The 22,472-nt window shown below is 58.7% G+C and overlaps 1 protein-coding gene across 11 annotated transcripts in view; it reads left to right on the top strand.

Annotated features, from left to right (window-relative positions):
* The window catches only part of MAD1L1 (mitotic arrest deficient 1 like 1), a 315,176-nt gene that overhangs the window by 93,859 nt on the left and 198,845 nt on the right, over nucleotides 1-22,472 (top strand). Inside the window, exon 1 of one of the 11 annotated variants that reach the window (XM_027125603.1) lies at nucleotides 6,294-6,386. The exons of 9 other annotated variants lie outside the window; for them this stretch is intronic. The gene's annotated coding sequence lies outside the window, so the exon portion shown is untranslated. One more of the 11 variants, XM_027125602.1, reaches the window with a different exon arrangement.

Here is a 22,472-nt window from a genome sequence, read left to right as displayed (position 1 = left end):
CTCCTGAGGGTCGTGAGGCCCCACTTCCTGACCTTTTCTAACGCTGAGGCAGAGGAAGGCAGCTCTGCGCACTCAGCGGGGAGTGGTGTAGCCAAGGCTGGGCGGTGTCGGTCAGCCCGCGGGCGGCTCCGCCTGTGCCTCCTCGTCCTGCTGCGCAGCGTGGTCCTGCCCCTCCTGCCTGGGGACCGGCTCGAGAACTGGGAAGGTGGGTTTGTGTGTGGTACAGTCTGGCTGTGCTTCCCAAATGCCAGAATCGCACAGGGGCCCAGCTGGCTGCTGAAGAATTACGCGGAGGAAACAGCCTGAAGATGTAGATTCTTGGGACTCACCTCCACGGATTTGGATTTAGGACTGTTTGCTAAACATATTCACCCTTTATTAGCACGCTTGTTACTCGTGCCCATGGTAAGCGCACACGTGTGGTCGCTGGGAGCTGATGGACGAGCGTTGAGCACCTTGCCTCCCGGAGGCCGGACGCCTGGCCTCCGCGGGTTGACCACCCCCGCGCTCCTGCGGCAGCCGTGTGCTCACCTGCAGCCTCAGGACTCCTTTCCTCCAAACAGCTGCTTTTGTTTGCAGGGCTCATATCTGCTGATACTCACCATTTGGGGAAGTTAAAACAAATATTAAAAAATTATTTACAATTATATTTGTACTATGATCTCATTAAACAACTCATTACCTCTTAATAGGAGGTGTACTTATGAGAAGTGTATTTCCTAAAACAAGAATTTAGTGAGAAGAATGACATTGTTTGACATTTTTACGAATCTCTACTGTCTGTGGAATAGCAGCCGTCTCATGTCTGCTCTGCATCTAGCCAGGTTGAAGAGCATGAGGTACCTGCTCCCGCACAGACCTGTGGTTGGGGGAGGGAGGCCCTGGGTGGCCTACAGCGCCCAGGGTGCTGGTGTTCGTGGATGGGGGGGTTGGAGGAATGCGGGCTCACTTGCTCTGACGCTCGCGGAGGCTGGCTTGTCTTTCCACGTGGTGTCCCTTTGAAATCTTGATGGGAGTTTGGAGGGTGTTCTGTGATGTTCCTCCATCTGAAATTCAAGGATACCAGTCATTAAACGTTGGGGAAGATTTCCCCAGTTGTGGTGTTTCTGGGAAGGAGTTCACGTCTCACAGCAAAGGCCAGTTTTGCCGTGTGTCGGGGTGGCTGGAGGGGGTGTCTCCGGTCCTCAGCAGCAGAGCTGGCTGTCCCTCCAGCTGTCCTTGTTCCGGGTGGTCAGGGTGGGAGGCTGCCTGGCTCCGGGTTGCTTCCCACCTGATTTCTCGTGATGTTAAGAACCGGGGCAGCCTTACGAGACTGTCTGCAGTGCAGTGGGGCCTCCGTGTGCCCAGAGAGTGACCAAGAATAGCCTTAGAGAGGACAGGGCCTCCCCAGAGACTTTTACCGCTGCTGGGCTTACTCAGGCTCACGCAGTGTTTAAGTGGGCAGGTTTTTCTTTACACTGTGGTAGATAGAGGGGCCGAGTTCTTGTCAAATATTTACATCTTTCACCCAAGTAAGAAACTAGAGGCTTTCCCGCCGAGATTAGGAACAAGTCAGGGGTGTCCAATTTAACTTCATACCGGAAGTCCGCGAATGCAGTAAGACAAGGAATAGGAAGTAAAAGGTGCACAGTGGGAGGAAGGAAGAAATAAAACTGTCTTTGTTTGCAGATGACATGATTGTCTAGGTATAAACATCCCAAAGAATCAAGCAAAAAGCTCTTAGAACTAATAAGCGATTATAACAAGGTTGCAGGACACAAGGTCAATATATACAAGTCAATGAACATTTAGTTTGAAATTTAAAACTTTATATCATTTACATTAGCACCAAAAACAAACAAACAAACAGAAATACTTAAGTATAAACCAAACAAAACACGTACAAGATCTAATGAGGAAAATTATAAAACTCTGGTGAAGGACATCAGAGATCTGAATGCGTGCAGAGCGAGCCCACGTTCATGGATAGGAGGGCTGCGTGTTGTCATCCTGTCAGTTCTTAAAATGCCCTACAGGTTGAAAACAGTCCCAAGCAAAATGTGGACAAACTTCTTCTAAAGTTTGTATGAAGAGCGGGAGACCCAGAAGAGCCAGTACAATGTTGAAGGAGAACAAAGTTGAAGGACCGACACTCCCCGACTCCACGACTTCCTGTAAAGCCCCAGTAACCAGGACAGTGCAGTGCTGGGGAAGGAACAGACAGCCAGTTTCATGGCGCAGAATAGGGAGCCAGAAACAGATCCCATGAACAGAGTCAACTGCTCTTTGACGAAAGAGCAAAGGCAACACAGTGGAGCCAAGAAAGTCTCTTCAGCAAAGGGCACTGGAACACCTGGAAGTCCACATGCTAAACAAACAGGTGAGTCTAGACACAGACCTTATGCTTTCATACAGATTAACTCAAAATGGACCGTGGACCTAAACGCAACGTGCAGAACTACGGCTGTCCTAGAAGGTGAAGGAGCAAGTGTGGCTGACTTGCGGTTTGGCAGTCAGAAGCACAGTGTGTGAAAGAAACAGTTGGTAAACGGGACCTCATTAAAACTATAAACTTCAGCTCCAGGAAAGATGCTGCTCAGAGAATGAAAGGACAGACCACAGACCGAGAGAAGCACAGTTGACAGCGCAGGGGTTAATTCACCTGTGACTTATCGTCCACATCCTCGGGTTCAACCAACCACAGACTCTGTAGTATTGTGGTATTTACTGGTGAGAAATATCCGTGTGGAAGTGGGCCTGTGCAGTTCAAACCTGTGCTGTTCAAGGGTTACCTGTATTTGCAAAGCACGTGTGTGATAAAGGACTGGCACCCAGAATATACAAAGAATTCTTAAAATCCAAAAGGGAGAAAACAGCCCAATTACAAAATGGGCAGAAGATTGAACAGACGCCTCACCAAGGAAGATAAACAGATGGCGAATAAGCATATGAGAAGGTGTTCCTACATCACGTGTCGTCAGGGAAAAGCAGATTAAAACAACAGTGAGATGCCACCGTACTCCTGTTAGAATGGACAAGATCGGGAGCGCCGGCGACACCGAATGCCCCCGAGTGCGCGGAGCAGCAGGCCTCGCCGTCGCTGGGGGGAGTGCAGCGCGGTGCAGCCGTCTTAGAAGACGGTGTGGTGGCTTTGTACAAAAGCAAACATGCTCTTACCGCGCAATCCAGTACTCGCGTTCCTCGGTATTTACTGAAGGGATGTGAAAACTTAGGTCCACATAGAAACCTGTACACAGGTGTTTCTATCAGTTTTATTGATGAATGCCAAAACTTGGAAGCAACCAAGGTGTCCTTCAATAAGTGAGTGGATAAACTGTGGTGCATGTAGACAGTGAAAAGAAGTGAGCTATCAGGCCACGAAAAGACATGGGGAACCGTTAATGTGTGTTATTAAGTGAAAGAAGCCGACATGAAGGCCCGACATAGTGTGTGGTTCCAGCTATATGACAGTCTGGAGAAGGAAAGGCTACGGAGACAGGTGGGAGACGGGGAGGGAGGGGGGAGGAGGTGGGGGGCAGACGAGTGTTTTGGGCAGTGAAACTACTGTGACATAGGAATGGTGGCTACGTAATGTGTATTTGTCAAAACCTGTTGAATGTACAACCCAAGAGGTGAAGCCTAATGTGAACTGTGGACTTTAGTTAATAATAATGTAACAGTGTCCGATCATCAGTTGTAACAAACGTCCTGCACTGCAGAACCCTGACACTCTGCTTAGTTTTCTGTAAACCTGCAACTGCTCTAAAAATAATGTCTATTACTTTAAAACAAACAGAAACCAAGCGAGATGGACCTAGAGAAAGAGCTACCCCGGCAGTCAGGGTCTTGAGACAAGTGCAGGTGGATTTGCCCTTCGTTCCGAGTCTGTCCAGTTTTCCTGGCGCCCTGGGGGCGTGAGGAGAGGACCACGCTGGGGCAGCAGGGTGCATTCTGGCTCACCCCTGGCGCCGTGGGCACCCGTTCCAAGGGGGGCTCCGGCTGTGGGTGGTCAGGCCCTTCAGGCCTGTGTGGGCGGGGGTCGTAGGTCTTTGGCGACTGCCAGTTACCATCTCCGTGGAAGTGGATCCACTTGACCAGAGAGGCGGGAATGAGAACGGCTGTCAGTCTTGTACTTCCTGGCCCACTGTGACGTCACTGCCAGGGTCCAGGGAGGAAGTGGAGGGGTTGCAACCACACAGTACAGGAAGCCCCCGGGGAGTGAGGTATGGGGTAGGGGACATACCTGAGCTGCTCTGCCATCACCCAGGCTGGCGCCGGCAGGAATGTTCCAGGCCCCCTGTGTGAGCGTGAGCTGGGGGACTCCAGCGGTGCTGCCCTGGAGCTGTGCAGGGCCCCCTGGGACGGGGCTCAGCAGGGAAGGAGGGATGGAACTTCGAATTTTAAATCGGTTTAAATGCCTTTCAATTTGAAGCCTCGATTGTTCCTTCTCTGTTCCTGTTGGAGAGCCAAGGATGTTTAGTATTCTCTCATTTCTGTGCTCTGCTAATTTTATTGTCTTTCCATATTTTCCTGCCATAAATATAACATTTTATTCTGTATAAACCATTTTTAATATAGCCTCTCGTAAAAGCCAGAGGAATGAAGGGGATTATGCCTTGGCAGCCCTCAAGATGAACGCTTGCCCTCGCATTTTTAAGCCTTTGGGCCAGGCCGCCTTGGAGCCTTCCTGAAACAGCCCTCAGCGTGGGCCCTCGGAGGTGCTCCTGCTGTGTGCACCTTCCGGTGGCCATGGGGGACCCGGCAGCGGGAGCCATCACCTGCTTTCCCCTTCAGAAGCTCACGGTGCAGCAGGAGATGGGGCCCAACTGTATGAGCTTAGGTTTGGAAAAGCGTGGAGTCCGGGGAGGGGTGGTTCTCTCCGGGTCACCCTGTGGACCAAGGTCCTCCTTTCCCGGACATCCTGTCCACGCACAGAGACTCACTTCTCCGTTGCGGGTGCCCCATGGCTGGGCTCGAGCGTCTCTCAGCTCTGTCCACTCCGTCGCCCACCCGTTGATGGGCTGACCTAGGGGAGGCCCCTCCCAAGTGAGGCTGGAAGAGAGGAAGGAGCTCTCTCGCTCGGAGCCACCTGGGTCTCTGTACATCTCGGCCCAGGACATGGGGTGCCCAGGAGGGGGCCCTGGAGGCTGCCGGCTCAGTGCAGCGGGGAGTCCCGGGTCTTCTCCACTGGAGGCGGGGAGGCGGGCTCTGAGGGCTGCGCGTGGTCTGGGGGGTGCCGTCCTCTGGGAGAGCTGCCCTGGAGGGGCCGTGTTGGAGCAGTTTCGTGATCTGTTTAAATATCCCTGACTTTTGGGGTAATTACTCCATAAAGTATCTTATCATTAATTGTAAAATAGGTTTAAAAAAAAGTTTCCAGCGAGTTAATCTGGTCCTCCAAGATGGTGCTGCGTTTCACGCGCAAGTACCCCTCGTGGCACCTGCAGCCACCATGACGCTCGCAGGCGCTTTGGCTTCCTCCCGTCCCCGTGGCTCTGTCTCCCACACACACACAGCTCATGCCCTCTCTGTGACGGCCCTGGACTCGGCAGGCAGAGGTGGGAGCCCGCCTCCTTGAGTACCAGGAGGGAGAACGGGAGGCATCCAGGGCCCGGCCCCCGACACACGTGGAGTGTGTGGGTACCTGCCGCACCCCCCCCCCCGGTGGGGGCTCAGGAGAGGGCCAGGCAGTGCCCAGGCAAGCCTGGCAGGATTAGACGCTGTGCCTGCACCCTGGTAGAGAGCCTGCATGCCCCGGGGCTCTCGCGCTAACTCGGGGGGCTGTCGTGGTACGGGGTGGGGGGTCGCTGTGGGGTGGCGCTGTCCTGTGCCCTGAAGCCCCGGGCTTGGCCTCCCGCGGTGAAGAGGCTTCTTCATTCCTTTGCGGTGCCCGGATGCTCTGGGGGTCGGGCCCGAGACGTGGGTGTGCTGTGAGTCCCCTGTGACCGCCCATCTGCCCCTCTGACCGCGGTGGCTGCAGACAGGACCCTGGGGGAGGCTGTCGGCCAGGCCCCTGCAGGCTTTCTAGGGACCACAGAACTCCATTTGTTTCTCCGATCGTGAGCCGCTCGTCCTGCCGTGTCTGCTGTGCTTGTCTCCTCTTGTCACGGGGTCGGGGGTGTCTGCCTAGTCGTCCCTGTGCAGATGGGACCTCTGGAGGTGCCGGGTGACCCTGCATGCTTTCCTCCCCGGGTGAGAGGAAACACCTAGGGTTTCATGTTCTAGAGTTTTGTTTACTTGACTCGAGCAAAGTTTTCCTTGGCATCCTCGTCATGGGCGGGTAGCAGCAGGGGTGTTGCCAGACAGGAGTGACCGGTACCTCACGGAGCGCTCTGGAAGCAGAACACACGGTCCTGCGGACGGAGCCCTGTACCTTTCTACACCTGTGGAAGCACAGTCCACATCCCAAGGTCAGACCTGGCCCTGCTCCTGCCGGGCCTTGTGTGTGCGTCTCCTCCGCCCTTTCCGCCTGGCAGGGCGGGGGCCCCGCCGGCTTGCTGCTTCCGAGGGGTCCTGCCAGGCCTGCCGTGGAGATGCTGCCGTCCGTCCCTGCACTTTTGGCACTCGAGCCGAGTTCCCTCTGGCTCTGGGCCTAGAAAGATCGTCAGAGCACTGCCTGCCCCAGGTCTGTTTGGACCCCTGCGGGGCCTCTCCTGTCTGTCTTCCTGGAGCAGGCGGGGGTGGGGTGAACGTGTTGCCTGCACTCTGGCCGGTGGGTCAGTGCCAGGCAGCACTTCCCCTCCCCCGTGATCCTAGACGCCCTGGAGAAGAGGCCACGAGAAGGTGTCATGCTGCCCCCCCGCTGGCATCTGCTGGCTCCCTCCTGGCTTCCTGTGGACGCAGGTCCCTGGGGAAGGGGATCAGTGGGGAGGGAGAGTGGGGTTAGCAGCACCGGGGCCGAGCAGTCGCCTCCTTCTGGGGCGACGGTGGATGGCCCTCCTCCTCCCTGGCCAGGAGAGCCCGGCGGCCAGCGGGGACTGGGGTGAAGGGGGTGGTCCTGGAGGAGCCGGCTGAGGGCCCCAGCAGCTCCCCATGCTGCTCCTGGAGTTCAGGGGACACAGGGGCTTCAGTGCCAGGCAGGCAGCCCAGCTAGTAGCCCTGGGAGTTAGTTAATTGGAGTGACCGTGCTGGGACTTCGGTTGGCCACCGACCCGTCGTGGCCGAGGCTCCAGGCCAAGCCCTCAGCCCTCTCTCTGATGGAGGTTAATTGTGTTCTGTTGTTTCCAGCAAGTCCCATATCAAACACGACCTGAGAGGCCTCCACGCCTGCTCTAAGGACTCTTGATTAAACGCTGCCATTGGAGAGGCCATCCAGAGCTGCTCCTGACTGTCATTCTCTCGAAGTGGCTGCTTGGGCTTTGGTTGTGAGTCCTTTCCTGATGAGCGGTTTGTTCTACGCGAGCTGGACGGCCTGGGGCCTGGCCTCTACCTCCCCGCCCCTGGCCCTGGGAGGGACCAGGGTCGCATCGCAGACAGTAGCCTGGCACTTGGGGCTCAACAGCTGATGACTCTGCCAGTTTTCAAGCAGAGCCATTTGGTGAGATGAGCTGGGCTCCCGGCTGCAGGAAGTGGTGGAGCCAGCTGAGGACAAACGCGGCTCAGTTACAGAAGCGTGAAGTGATTAGTCTGGGATCAGAGAGCTATCAAGGATATATGCAGACTGGAGCAAGCATCTGGCTTCCCGAAAAGCACTCGGGGAGAGCAGCCGCTTCTCGGGTCCAAACCCGGTCTCGCATTTACTGTGAATTTATTGAAGTAGGCTCAGCGCATTCTTGCATCTGATGAGCGTGACTAAAAATGCATTTTATTTACTGAGTGCCTGTCGTGGGTCAGGAACTCAGCAGGCACTGGCTGTAGTTATCACAAACGGCGCCGAGGGTGGGCCTGTTCTTAGTCTTCAGGTGGGAGTTAGAGAGTTGAAGCCGCACGGCCAGTGCAGGGACGGTTCAGGGCAGTTCCAAGGCCGTCCGTTCCCCTCTGTCCTGCTGTCTTGACCGGTGCTCCCAGGGCCAGTGTGTCCTCGAGGGCAGTGGGGCTTGTGGGGACCCAGCACCCTTCAGACTTTGCTGTCCCCACTGGGCCTTTTTCTTGGCCCAGCTCCTTGGGAACTTGGCCCCCAGAGCCACAGTGACTGGCCTGTTGTCCAGGCCTCTCCCCAGAGTGCAGCGGGCATGGCTGCAGGGCTCCTCTCCCCCGCCGTCCCCGTCCTCCTGCCCTGGCTCCTCCTGCCCTCAGCAGACCCCCTCCCCCACGGCTCCGGCGGGGCTGGCTCCTGGACACCTCTGTCCTCGCCCGCCGTCCCGGCCTGTGCGGGCCACCGGCGCTGCCGCCTTCTCCCTCCTCCTGGAGGGGAGGGTCCGTGAAAGGCATCTGGTGCCACGTTCCGTTCTGGGCACCGTGCTCGGGGTTAATTCCAGAGTCCTGACCGGCGGTCCAGGCCTGCCCCTGCTGGCCTCTCTGTGCAGGTTTCTGGGCCCCTGGTAGCTGAACTAGGTGCCCCCGCTGTGCTCCCAGGGCTCCCCCTGTGTGACCTGCAACACCTTCAGGAACCACCTGTTGCCCATGTCGCTGTCCCAGCACGTCCACGTTGTGGGCACGGAGGGGGCAGGGCACGCCTTCTCCTTGGTGTCCCCCCCCCCCCCAGCCACGCAGAGCACGTGTCTGCTGCAGCAGTGGACCCGTGGCCCCCGCTGGACAGGGGGTTACCGGTGGCACAGGTGTTAACGCCTTCCCCAAGGGAGGGAACGTTGGAGGAGCCCCTGAAGCAGGGGTTCGGGAGTCCTGGCCGCCCTCCTGTGCTCTTCCCTGGAACACAGCCCTCGGGCCAGCCTTTGTGAGGCCCACGTCATTACTCAAGTGGACCCCTCTACTACAGAGCCTTCATTTTAATTCAGTGTTCCTTTGAAATGCCCTGTTAGGCACACAGTGACACAGTTCGTCAGCCTGTTTGCCCGGCAGTGTGAAGCAGGGGTTGTTTGTCTTGAGTGGTTTCTAGTGAAGCCCCCCCGACGGCGGGCAGTGTGGCTGCCGTCCCGCCTGGCAGCGCACGCTGACGGCTGCGTGGGGCTGAGGAGGTGCTGGGCACGTCGCTCGCGGCACCACCACTTCCCCGCAGAAGTAACCTGCTAACCCTGCGTGTTTAAAAGCTGTGAGTGGCAGTCGCAGGTGGGCTTCGGGAGCTGTCCTGGGCCTTCTCACGCCTGGGTTTTCAGAGTGGAGGCCGCGCCTGGCGTGGCCTCGCACTCGGCGCCTCGAAGGGTCCACACGCACCGAGGTGGTCAGGACTGTTTCACGTCGCCGCTCACCCCATCCCTCGCCCTGTTCCTGACCCAGCCTTGGGCAGGAGCGGGCACTCCTGCTGTCCCAGGACCCTCCAGGGTCCCCGAGCGTGTGCTCCGAGGGGTGGGGCTTCCTGCCCCATCCTGTGGGTCTGTGACTGCCTGAGTTGTCATGTATTCAGAAGTGAAATTTGAAACTGCCCGTTTGGGGTCCAGTCTTTTAAATTTTGGATCAGTGAACTGGGAGCCTCTGTGAGGAGCTTTGGGTCAGCGGGCCACCCTTTAAGCCCTTTCTCACGTCCACTCTTACTTTAATCATCTCGCTACATCTCTGCAGCTCCAGGGGCCCGTGCGGAGGGTGCTGACCCCACCTCACGGGCGAGGAGCCGGTGAGGGATTTGGCAGCGGGCCACGCGGCAGTGGCAGTGGGACTGCCTGGACTCCTGTGCCCTGTCAGCGCCCCCCACCCTGGGCAGGAGATGCACTTTGTAGGAAGTAGCTCTGGAGCGTCGTTCCCTTCTTAGGGGACTGACTGACAGCCATGGACTCCTCTCACCTGCGGAACCACAAACGTCAGCAGGGAGAAGGACGGCGGGCTGCGTGCTGATTGGCCTCTTCTCAGAAGCTGAATGCTGGGCTGCTTTTAAATAGATGCTCTGAGCTGACTTTTCAGGCAGGCTGTTGTACTGAGATATTAAGGCTGGCTAAATGTCAGGCTCTCTCTTGGTATTATCTCCTTAGTTTATTTTAAGAGCCGCCAGCAACAGACCCCAGGAGACCATTGGGTAGAAACCAAGGCAGGAACTCAAACTGGTGTTATGACGGCGTCTAGGGGTCTCGTATCGCTCACTGCCTGGGCTTCTGGGGAAGCCTCTCTTCCGTCTGGGTGAGAAGGCCAGCAGTGAATCGTCATCTCCTGTGCGGAAACGCTCAGAGCCCTCCAGCTGTCTCCTCACCAGTTAGGAACCACTTACCTTGGAGGACGTTTGTCAGCCGTTGAGTTAGCCAGACCTGTCCCCGGCTCACTGGGACGGGTGAGAACTCATGAATATGCAGAGGACACTTTAAAACTCTGTGTCACAAATCTTGTCCTGAAAATACAGGGGATCTCAGCTGCCTTGGGGAAGGCACTGTCACCAGCTGGACCCCTGGTGCCGGGGCACGGGTGGCCCCAGGCATGGCCCTGGCTTACAGGGCCCAGCCAGGACCGTGGCTGGGTGCCCCCTGTGCCCCGGGCCTCTGCGCTGCCGGCCCTGCCTGTGCCCAGGCCTCCTGCAGCGTCTGTGTCCGGGGCAGTGTGACACCTCGCTGCTGGCTCCCGGTGGCGAGTGTCTGCGCTTCCAGCTCGGAGAAGGCGGCCAGGCTGCCTCTCAAAGCCAGAGCTGGCTGCTTCTGCCCCTGAGTCCCAAAGCGCAGCTCTTGGCTGCCTGGTCCATCTGAACCTTAATGGAGGGCCAGGCGGGGGCACTGGCTTTCCTGAAGTAACTTAAAAGCTTTTGCCAGAGACGCAGAGGGTGCTGACTGTTGGTAGCTTTATTTACTCACCTCTGGGCGTGAGTGGTAAACAGCTTTGCTTCTGGGCTCAGCGGGAACAGATTGCGAGGCTCTGCCTGATTGACTCCTTACCTGCAGGGATGCACGCTAGAGGACACCTTTCGATTCGGCGCCTCCTGCCAGGCCCGCTCTGAAATGGGCTCAGTTGCCTCCAGACCAGCTTTCTAGCACCAAGTGTTCCCATAAATCGTTGCTTGGAAATGTCGCTCAGCTCAGGCTGCGCCTCCCCTGGGATTGAAGTCTCTCCCCAGTGTGTGTCCTTGAAGGAGCCGGGCTCCTGCCGGCCAGGCTTCATCTCTGGCCCAGAAAACTCCCAGGACTGCCAGGTACGTTAGGTGGCCCTTTCCTGGTTGCAGGAAAAGGAAGCCCGACTGTAACCGACTCGGTAAACACAGAGGATGGCGCCTCTGCTAGTGGCTGGGAAATTGGTATTGGCCTCAGTCACAGAACCAGGGGTGCCTCTGCACTGTGGTGTCCCCCCACACCAGCCGCCCCCATTTCGCTTGCCACCAGACTTTTCCTGCGCTGGCCAGTTGGCTGCAGGTGTCCCGGAGCCTCTGTGCGGGCTGTCACTGCACTTCATGGCGCCCCCAAGCTGGCGCGGTCTCGTGCTTCCCTGGGGCCAGTTTCCACGCACAGGGATGACGTGTCCTGGCCATCCGCCCCGTTTTCTGTGCTTGCCCTATGGCCAGGGCGTGATGGGCACTCAGTCCCACAAGAGCTGGAGGGAACGACGAAGGGCCAGTTCCCCATCAGAGAGGAGAGCTGGAGACAGGCGCTGTGCGGTGACCGTCCACTGTGTCAGCCTTCTGCTTGACGGGTGCAGGTTTGGAGGCTGCGTAGCTGAGTGTAAGTCCTGTCCTGCCCCGTGCTTTACCAGCTGTGGCTGCCAGTGACTTACGGTGTCTTCATCTGGGCAAGCGGGACTTACGATGCCCGTCCTGACCAGCCAGGCCGCCTCCGGAGGCTCCAGGACGGGTTCTGCTCTCCATCCGCTGGGGCCGCGCCTTCTCCGTCAGGAGCTGGCCGCCTGCAGCTGCCTGTTGGCCGTCAGCTGCCTGAGTGGCATGAGGCACTGCCTGGTTTGCCATTTCAGGACGCAGTGAGGAGACAGTAAGTGGCAATTCTCAAATAGCTGGAAACATTGCTTAGACTGTTCCGAGTATGAGATACGGGGAGGTTGTATGTGGAGACTTTGCATTATTGCCCACGTGTCCGCCTCTGTAACCGGCACCCCATCAGGATTTAGCACTTTCCCAGCCCCTGAAGGTTCCTTGTGCCCCAGGCATCGGCCACGTGCAGAGAACCCTGGCTCTGCCTTCTCTTGGTGGTTACTCTTCTGCGGGTGAGGCAGACCGAGACCGCCGCTCTGTTTGGGCTCAGCTGGGACGTCATCCTGCCAGCCCGGAGGCGGGAGGGACACGAGTGTCTCCCAAAGTCACGCGAGGCCCGGTCCCTCTGAAGCCCCCAGCTTCTGTGGCACTCGGTCCCTGTGGCACGAGCCAGTGCCCAGCAGTTGGCCTGTTGCTGGGGATACAGCAGGCGGGTCCCTGACTTCCTGGAGCTCGTGCGCCGACGAGGGAGGCAAAACGGAAACAGCGGCCACGCTGCCCCCTCTGCCCCTGGAGGCTCCCGCGGGTCCTCGGGGCTCTGGCACCGACACCTACAGGCCACGCTCCAGGACTGCCCCGACCTGGCAGCAGCGTCAACCCAGTTGCCCTCGGAGCTGCTTATTCTGAGAGGCAGGAAGATACCTGGATGTGCTGAGGAGCTTCCTGCACACCTGGACCACGGTGCCGGCTCCATGTGCAGGGCGAGGGCTCCTCGGCGCTGCCGGGCTGAGCAGCCTGGGGGCTGTTGAAAGCCCCCTTGTGAGCCCGCCACCCTCCCTTAGGGCCGCCGGGGAGGCTGAGGGGCAGCGAGCTGCCTGCGGCTCCTTCGCCCACCGGGGGCTGACCTTCCTCGCTGGTCCCAGCGCCGGCACGTCATGGGAACACAGAGGTTGCTGCTGCATCTGTGGGGTGCAAACTGGCCATGAGATCTCAGAGCTGGAAAGGCCTTCAGAGCTCTGTGGTTCTGGCCCTGTGGATGCCGTGACGTGGCCCCTGACCTCCAGGGCCTGCCGTCTGGAGTGGCCAGCTCGGCTTGGAGAGGACGCTCCTCACAGGAGCCCCGTGGTCACCATGGTCTAGTCTCCTCGCGAAGCCCCCTGGTGCCGGAATGTGCGCCCGTCCCAGTCCCTGGTTGTGTAGCTGCACGTTTCCGTGAGCGCGTCCCGATGGGGCTCCACTTCGCGGCCATCCCCGCTGGACCGTCCGCCCCACGAGGAGGCCGTGGGTTCTGTGGACTGAGCCCCCACCCCTGGTCTCTGTGTCGGGCGCCCACCAGGGGGTCTCTGTCCGCTCTCTGGCCCTGGGGGCGTCGGCGCCCCGTGTGCTGTGGCTTTGAGGCCTTCTTCTCCTGCTTTGCTCCTCCCCCATCCTCGCCTTTCCTAGCATGTGCTCCTGTTTACGAAGCTCTCTTGGAATGAGGCACCAAAATAATTATAATGTTTTACGTTTAAAAAAAGGCCTTGCTTTGTGTGTTGGGGAAACAAAGCAACGGAAGACACAGCTCCCAGCGTTGAAGCGGCTTCTCAGAACTATTCTTGTCAGCGGCTCAGAAAGCTGGGCTGGGGAGGGGCAGGCTCCCGCCTCTCGGAGGAGGACTTCGGCTTGGCGTCGAGAGCCCTGCCTGCACTGCCCATGCCTCCTGGGCCTGCTGACAGGCTTCGGCTGGGACTGGGGTGGGGGGCTGCCCCGCGAGTCTGACTTTATTTCGCCCAGGAGGAAGCTGTGGATGGAGGGTTTTAAAGCCGGGGTCGGGGTGTATCGTGATCAGAACTCTTCTTTATTACGAGGCGTTATTTGGTGTAACCTACAGGGCGGGTCGTTGGCGTGGCAGCAGTGGGGACCAGACGGGCTGGAAGGAAGTAGTTTAGGGCGTCCGGTGACGGGCCCATGGTGCTGGGGATGGGCTGGTGGCGGCAGCCACTGGGGGCAGGCGGCGGGGGGCTCTTGGGTGTCCAGTGACGGGCCCGTGGTGCTGGGGACGGGCTGGTGGCGGCAGCCACTGGGGGCAGGTGGCGGGGGGCTCTTGTATGTCTGGCTTTTGAACCTGCATAGCTGGAGGTGCCTTTAATCCAGAGAATGTGGGAGGAGGGACAGGATTACCCAACGGCTTGGGCTTAATTTTGCTGCGTGGAAAGTTGAGGAGCCTCTGGGACCTCCTGGAGAGAGCCCACTGGGCATAGGACGATCAGGGCTGGCATCAGACTGTGGGGTGAAGAGCAGTTTGAGGTTCCTCTGCCTGGGATGTTGACGGTGATGCCTGGGGGTGGTACCAGCAGGAGACGCGGAGAGCAGAGGGGCGCTTTGGGCAGTGCCTGGGGACATTCTCTTTTTGGGAGATGAGGGTCCCGGGGCAGCCCCGACAGGGCCCAGGGTCATGAGGCAGAGCCCCTTCAGGTGGCATTTTCCAGCTCGGTCCCAGTTAAAGTGGGCGTGTGCTGTGACAGCCCTGCCTGGAGCGCCCAGGGGGGCATTTGTCAGGAGCCGTGGCAGGTGGGCCTGGAATTGTCTCATCTCAAGGAACCGGAGAGGGAGGGAGGGAGGGCCCTTGTTTTGATTCTTCAAATAGGGGAAGAGTGGAGAGGGGAGGAGGGAGTTTTGCACAGGGGAGTTGTCCGGGCAGGCAGAACACGACAGCAGCAGGACAGGCACTGTTGGCGTGGACCCTGCCTTTGCAGAAGCGCTGCCTGGCGGAGAGCCCCCTCCAGCCCCTCGGGCACGGGGCTCTTCTTCGCTGACCTCTGAGCTGTGCCCGAGTTCGTAGGGCGGCCTATCGTGCTGGCGGCGTTTCCCAGTGGCGGGTCGCTACAGTGAGCCTGCGAGGAGTCTGGAGTCTCCGCCAAGGACTTTCAGCCCTGGTCTGCACAGAGGGTAGCACAGAGGACAGAGAAGGAGGTGGATGCATGAAAGAGAAGCTCTCGCTGCGATGCACGCAGCAGCAGGACGCTAGACAATCCGTCTGTGAGGCCCACCGTCGGCTTGGAGGGTCAGTTCAGCCAGTGACAGCACTGCGTGCAGAACGAAAGCTGTCAACAGAGCCTGCCTCCCAGGCTCCACCGGGGCCACCGAAGACGGGGGCTGGGCCAGCAGGAGTGACCGGATGTACTTCCAGAACCACCAGCCCAGACCTTCTGAGGGAAGGGGGCGTCGGAGCAGGGCTGAGGGGAAATTCCAGGAAGCCTGCACTTGGAGGCCTGTTGCCCGCGATCGTTTCTGTGGTGCTGGTTTGGGAGAGAATCGCATCGTAGAGCATTGAGAGGTGGGCCTCCAGGCCCCGACCCCAAGTCCACCTGGCAGTGTTCGTGCCCCCTTAACGTACAGCCTGTGTGTGTGCACGCCCTGGGCCCCCGTGACTCTCCCATACGTGTGTGTTTGGGGCTGATAGTCCGCTTGTGCACAGTGAGAGGGGGACAGAGGGCGGGCCTCCACTGCACGCAGGTCAGACCAGTGCTCTGGGAGCCGGGTGTAGGCCAGCTTGTGGGGAGGGGCTGCAGAGTGGAGGCTGGCTCTGTCCCCTGGGGCCGGGGGTCTGGGAGTGGCAGGCTCTCTGAAGGGGGTGTGGGCCGGGAGCCCAGAAAGAGGGCAGAAGGAGGTCCAGAGCCACTCGGTGCCCCGGGGTCGAGGGTTACGGTCATCTCCTTGGAGCTGCCCCAAGGGGCGCTGGGAGATAGGTGAGGAGGGCGGCACTTGCGGGGCCGTTGCTCTGCGTGGGGCAGGGCCTGGGGTGCTGAACGTCTTGCAGTCTTGGGGATGCTTGTGCATAGAAATGGATGATTTTTGTCCCGAAGGCCAGGGCGCCCCGGTGAGAAACAGGCCCTGGCACGTGCTTTCCCGCCCCGGCAGCTGCCGGCCTGCTGCGCTGTGGCTCTGGGCTGGCGTGTTGCCTGCGCTGTGCTCAGCTCGCCGCCTGTGGTTAGCACGAGGGTTCACCTGGATTGCGGAAGCTGCGTGGGGTGGGGGCCCCCAGGGAGCCGTGCTGAGGCAACAGCAGCTCCCCCAGCCCCTCAGCCCCCAGGGTCGTGCACAGTTTCTCCAGAAGGAGCGGCTCTGCTGAGACGGTGGCCGCTGGGGGAGCCTGAGGAGTTGACTCGGGGCGTCTCTCACCCAGCCTGCTGGCCTGGGGCTTCCCGGGGACGGGCTTCCTCCTGAGGTGCTACCCGCACTGCTCCAGGCCTGAGTGCTTCTTGTGGCCCTTCTTCCTAGAGAAACCTTCTGAGTACCGGCACTTCCTCGGTGCCTGTGCTGTCCTCTCTGCCAGAGGCGGGCGTGGTGGAAAACTTGATGCATGGACACTGTGCTCACCTGCGGTCAGGATCCTCTTCTCTGGGCAGGGCCCCGGCTGGTCAGCTCCATGCGGTGGCGACACACCTGCCTTCCTGATTAAGGCCCTCTTCCTCGTTCTGGAGCGTGCGGTTCCTCCTCCGTGTGAAGTTGTGGCTCCGTCCTGCCTTCTCCTTGGTCCCCTCTGACTTTCGCCGCCCCCGCCACGCCCAGCTGCCGACACCAGCGTGGCGCGTGGCCTGGCCCTGCTTCGCCTGCGCCCACACGTGCACAGGCCCCGCCCCCTCTGGCCCCCCCACCCCCTTCCTGCCGGTGAGCGCCTGCGCCTGCTCGGCTGAGACGCACGCCCTCCCGGCCACGTCCTCGCTTGGGGGGCGGGGCTCTTTGGGTCTGATTTCGGAGACGTTTGTCGCAGTCCTGCGCCTCCTCCGTGTGGCGTGTCTCGGGTGCTTCAGGAGCACGAAGGTGAGTCAGGCTCGGGTCTTGCCCCTCCTGCGGCGTTCGATTCACACGCAGCCACCTGCTTACTTGGTCATCCGGCCCCTCTTCTCGCCCAGCCCGTGAGCGTGGCGGTGCCGGGAAGGAGCCGTGAGAGGCAGGGCCGCCCAGAGGTCACGGCAAGTCGGGGTGCGTGCGCTGTGGCCTGTTACGTGGTGGCCGGGCTCTCACACCACAGGGGGGAAATGCAGGAACGCTGGGGATCCCGGACGGGGGGTGGGGCCAGGATTTGATTGCAGAAGCCGCCGCCGCCCGCCTCTGCAGGACCACGCCTCCGTCTGCAGGGGACGGCGGAGAGGCCTGCGCTTGCGTGGGGAGCATCCAGCCCCAGCCTGGCCCCTGAAGGGGCTCCTCCTCGTCAGGCCTGGCGTGTCTCCCTCTCAGAACGCGCTGTGCGGATGTCATCTGCGGTGCCGCCTGACTGCCCTCCCGGGTGGGGTCGTGGCTCCTTTCGGGTGAGGTGGGGTACGGACCTGATATCTCCGTGCGGTCCGGCAGGGCTGGGATGCGGAGGGGAGGACAGAGCGGAAACGCCCGAGGTGCTGCCACCCCGGCTGTTTGGAATCCGCAGCCCCGGGGGCTCCCTAGTGCCTTGCTCCCGACTGCTTCTGTGGGTCTGAGCTCATGCTTCAGTGCAGCACTGCCGTCCTGGGGGCAGTCTTCTAGAAAGTCTTTCTGAATAGTGCAGTAGTGTTCTCCTGAAAGCCCATCTTTGGCCCTGTCAGGATTGTAAGCTCCGTGCCACCCGTTGGCCTCGTAAGGCAGGTCAGCAACCCAAGGGACCAGGCTTTGTGGCACAGATGGTCTCTGTCGTAAGCACTCAGCTCTGCTGTAGCCAGAGACGATTGCCAGTTCTCACCTACCTGGCTGTGCTCCAGGGAAACCCGACTGACGAAAACGGGCTGCAGACCAGATTTGTCCTGCAAGCTGTCGTTTTCTGGTCCTTGTTAAAAAGGAAGAAACACCCCACCATCTAGATGGTGGAAGTGCCCATCTTCAAGGCGTGTCTGTCTGTCAGGTGAGGGCCATTCAGCCTCTGCTGTGGGGAAGGCAGCCCCGTGAGGGGGGCGACGGAGGCGACCAGCTCTTGCCAGGGAGGGGCCTGGGCCTGCGCTTCTTGTGCTCCTGGTGCGCAGAGCGCGCCCCAGCCTTGACCGTGCGGGAGGATAGGAGCCGGGCCCGGGTTGGGAAGGTTCCCAGGGTCTCTGTCCTGAGGACACGTAAGCATGCCCTTAGGGATGGCACTGCCATTGGGCCAGTCATCCTACATGTTCTTTTATATTTTTTTAAATGTTTGGCTGCATTGGATCTTCCTTGCAGCACACGGGCTTTCTGTAGTTGCTGCGAGCAGGGGCTCCCCTTCATTGCGGTGCGCGGGCTTCTCATTGCGATGGCTTCTCTTGTTGCAGAGCACGGGCTCTGGGTGCACAGGCTTCAGTAGTTGTGGCGCACGGGCTTAGTTGCTCTGCGGCATGTGGGATCTTCCCAGACCAGGGCTCGAACCCGTGTCCCCTGCACTGGCAGGCGGACTCCTAACGACTGCGCCACCAGGGAAGCCCCTACATGTTCTTTTAAAACCTTTTATTTTGAAGTAATATCAGACTGACAGCAAGGTCTCAGAAATAGTGTGCAGCGTTCAGGTGCACTCTCCCCGCAGCGTCCCCTGACTCAGCATCCTGCACAGCCACAGTGCAGTTACCAGGCGGGACAGCCGTGTTCACTTCAGACTTCATTTGGAGTTTGCCGATTTCCCACGCCAGGATCCCACGTTGCGCGTTGGCTCGCCCCATCTCCCTCCTTGGTTTCTAACGTCTGGGACGGCGTGTCATCTCCTGGTTCCTTCCCGACCTCGAGTCTTCTGAAGAGCACTGGCCAGGGGTTTGTAGAATGTCCCGAGATTGGGGTGTGTGTGATTTTTCATCACCATTAGGTTGAGGTGTGAAAACCGCAGAAGTGATGCTGTGACTTCTCAAGGCATCGCGTGGGGGTACGTGGCGTTGGCGTTTTCTTGATCGCTCGCTCCTCCAGTGCAAGGCTGGGTGTTCCCCTCGTGATTAAGAAATACCTTGGGGCACATCCCGAGACTGTGCAAACACCCCGTTTCCCACTAATTTGAAGCTTTCATTGGAGGATGTGGCCTGCAGCACGTATTACCGTAGTGTTACGGTGGTGGCTTTCTAGTGCCTTTGTTTCTTCTACGTTTGTTGATTGGGCTTCTCAGAGGAGGACTTGTTCCTTCTCCCCATTTGTTTACTTGGTTGGTGGTTTATATTGGTGTGGACTTGTGTACTGATCTGAGCTTCGGCCTTTGGGAGCTCTTTCGAACGGGCTCGTGTGCCCGTTTGATTTGCTGCTGTCTGTTTCTGAGCCTTTCCTTTCTTTCTGGCACTGCACGATGCTCTGAAGTGGTGTCTTCCCTGCCCCTTTCACTTTTCCAGGGACCTTCCCGCTGGGACCGTTCTGACCTCCTCGTGTGTCATCTTTTTCTTTGATATTGAGAAACCTGGCTGTCATTCCACACCCGCTCTTTACTTGTTCAGCCTAGTGTGTACACATGGTCTCTGTAGAGGCGCTAGCCCGTGACTGTGATGAGCGCGGGTGTGGCGTTTGTCCGCAGCCCCAGTCAGAACGCTGCCTCCCAGGGCCTGCCCCCCTCTCCCCGCCCCTCGCTGTTCTCTGGCTCATTTCAGGACGGTGGGCTCTTCATGCCAGTTCTCCCTGTTCTGGTCGGTTTTTCAGTAATCGGGTGCGGGAGCCCTCACACCTGGGAGTTGTGCGTCCCACCCCCCCGCCGAGCCCCGAGCCCAGGAAGCCACTGGAGTGATCTCTGCCCCTCTGGTTCTGCCTCTTCTGGATGCCGTGTACATGGAGTCACACGGTGTGTGGGCTTCCGGGTCTGCTTCCTCGCTTACCCAGCACGTTTGAGGCCCCTGTGCGCCGTCGCGTGAAGCAGAGCTGGCTGCTGTGTGTGGGCCGGTAGAATTCCATCATGTGGCCCTTGTCGGTGGAAGGCCATCTGAGTTCGTTTTGGGTGGAACAGAATAAAGCTGCTAAAGACGTTGGCTTTGTGTGGACAGACAGAAGTTTTCGCTCTGTTGACTGGGTACCTGGGAGCGGGGTGGCTGGGTCATAACTGCGCTCGGCTTCCTGAGAGGACGTGCACTTTGGTGTTTGCAAGCGCCTTGCAGCCGGTCACCGCGGCCTCGCTCCAGCTCTTGGCAGGTCTTTGGTCTCGGCCGATCTGATCGGGGTGAGGGGGGTGCAGGTGGTGACCTCCTGGCCGCACCCTGTCAGCTGCTTGCCCCCCCCACCACCCTGCACGTCCCCTCCCAAGCCCGCCGGAAACGCTTTCTGTCTGCATTTTCCTGTTCCTCTGATGAGAAACTCTTGGTGGAGTCTAGCCTTCCGGACAGCGACTTAAGTAGAGCCTCTTTCCTCCCTCTGATTCCCCATAATCAAATTTCAGCCGCTTGGTTTTGTGTCCTTTAATGGGCCGAGAAGGCCGCAAGGTCATTTCTCTTTCTTCCCTCCCTCAGCCTGCTTTTTCTTTTATCTCAGTTCTCTTATGACTGGAGGGAAACGCTGCACCCCATTCGTCGGGGGTGCTGCTCCTTGACGAGGGCACCAATCCCTGAGGGTCACGGTCGTGAAGGCTCCTCGTTCCACAGGTCGACGGCTGAGACTGGGAACGCGCAGCGCGAGGACGGGTGGCGTGGGGTCTGGCACCTGCCGGTCTTGGCCGGGCTCTCCCTGCGACTGGCTGTGCCGGCCCGTGGGCGAGAGATGAGCCTGCCCATCCTGCCCGTGTCTCCAGGGGGCTCCCCTCCCCTGCAGGCCGCGAGCGCGTTGGAGCCCCTCCCTGTTTGTGTTTCGTCCCTGCCCTCTTGGTTTTCACTTACGTTTCCTCCAAGGATGCAGCCTTTACGTGCCCCGTGGCCTTCACATCGAGACTCTTCTCAGCTTCTTACGTCTCACTGTTTCCTGATGCATTTTTCGCCCCTTCAGTTATACTCAGTACACGAGGGAATGGGGAGAGAGAAAAGAAACGAGCACTCCGAGCTTTGTTTGGGTAAGAAGTGTTTCTTGTTCTGCGGGGGACTGTTGTGAAGTGCGCGGGTGTGTATCCTGGAGTCTGCGTGGGCGGGCGTGGAGGCAGGTGGTGAGTATTGATACAGGGATGTGCTTACTGGTTGGTTAAACCCATGGAAGAACCCAAAGCGTCTTAATAGTCTGAAACAGTGGATCCTTCAGCAAGATAAATTTTATTTGGGACAGAAGGGAAACACTGGAGACAAAAAACCACTGCCTTTGTTGAGGGTGGAGAAGAGGCGTTTCGTCTGCTGAGGGGATGACTGACCCTTGGGGATATGCACCAGAGTCAGTGAAATTTAGCGTGGATCACCGCCGAGTCGTGATAGCAGAAGTAAAGTCTTTCTTGGACTGTATTAACACAAGTAGCAGGTCACACAAAAGGAGGTGATACCACTGCTGACTCTGACTCACAGTGCCCTGTGTGGTCTGCCTGACACCTGACGAGGGACCTCGGGACGTGGACCGTGGGAACGGGGACGACTCAGTCGTCGTAGGCCTGTCACTTAACTTGCAGTCTGGCCGCCGGAATGGGTTCTAAGAATATTTCAAGCACTGTTTTCAGGGGATGGGGGAAGGTAGACGTTGGACTTGGATAAACCGTGCACAGTCGACGAGTGGAAGCCTTCGATGAAAGGCTTTGGTTTGACATACAGAAATTCGCGTCACCTTTAAGAGGCCAGAACGGACTCTTGGCCTGGAAAGGTGTGGCCTCGTGACTCTCTCTGCCCTTCCATCCCTGGGCTGAGCTGAGCTCCTGGTCAGCCCCTTGGTCATGGCCCTGACCCCGTACCGCGAAACAGAAGGGTGATTATTGTTGCTAACTACAGGACTTCTTGTGTGTGTTCAGAAGGGACCCAAATGGATTCAAAGGAGTAATTAGCGTATCCACTAAGATATGAGTCTTAATTCCTAAATTACATATTTAGCAGATGGCCCAAAATAGCACTTGTAATGGCAACATTCAATTAGTGAGTTTAAAAAATGTATATTATTGCAACATGCTCCATGGGTTTTATTTAGAGGTTTCTAAATATAGCGCCATAAAAACAGAAGTGTTTCCAACCATTTAGACCCACACTGCCACAGGGAGCTCTGTCTGAACTTCCCATGGTAACCAGGAGGGTGAGAGTGGGGCAGACGTGATTGGCTCCTGGGTGTAGGGACAGCAAGAGAAGCGGCTGAGGCCTTCGGGCTGTCCCCAGGGCCTGTCGTACCCACGCCCGCCAAGCTAGGGAGTTCCGGGACGCTCAGCCCCGGGGAGCCCTGTTTCTGAGTGTCCTTGCTGGGCTTGGGGCTGAATTCATGCTTTATTCCCGTCGTGCGCTCATAAAGTCACTTTCTATGCCTGATTCTGGGTCTGCCCCCAGTGGCCTGATGGGTAGCTTGGCTCAGGTATTGTCCACATGGGCAGAGAGGGAGACAGAGGCGTGGGGAGGTTGCCCATGTGTCTGTCATCTGAGGGCCAGTTCAGGAGCAGAGCTGGCCCCCTACTTCCGTGTGTTCCCTCAAGGTAGCGTGCGTGGCAGTGGGGACCCTAGAGGCAGGCCTGACCCCGTGGGACCCAGGGTGGTCGAGGGGTGGGAGTGGGGAGGGGGCGCCTGCCTGACAGACACACACACACACAGAGACACACACAGACACACACACACACACACACACACACACACACACACACACACACACA

Source organism: Aethalodelphis obliquidens, unplaced genomic scaffold (assembly GCF_003676395.1).
Source record: "Aethalodelphis obliquidens isolate GAN/ISIS:26980383/991018 unplaced genomic scaffold, ASM367639v1 scaffold30, whole genome shotgun sequence".
Classification (NCBI taxonomy): domain Eukaryota; kingdom Metazoa; phylum Chordata; class Mammalia; order Artiodactyla; family Delphinidae; genus Aethalodelphis; species Aethalodelphis obliquidens.
This window is presented reverse-complemented; position numbering and strand designations above follow the sequence as displayed.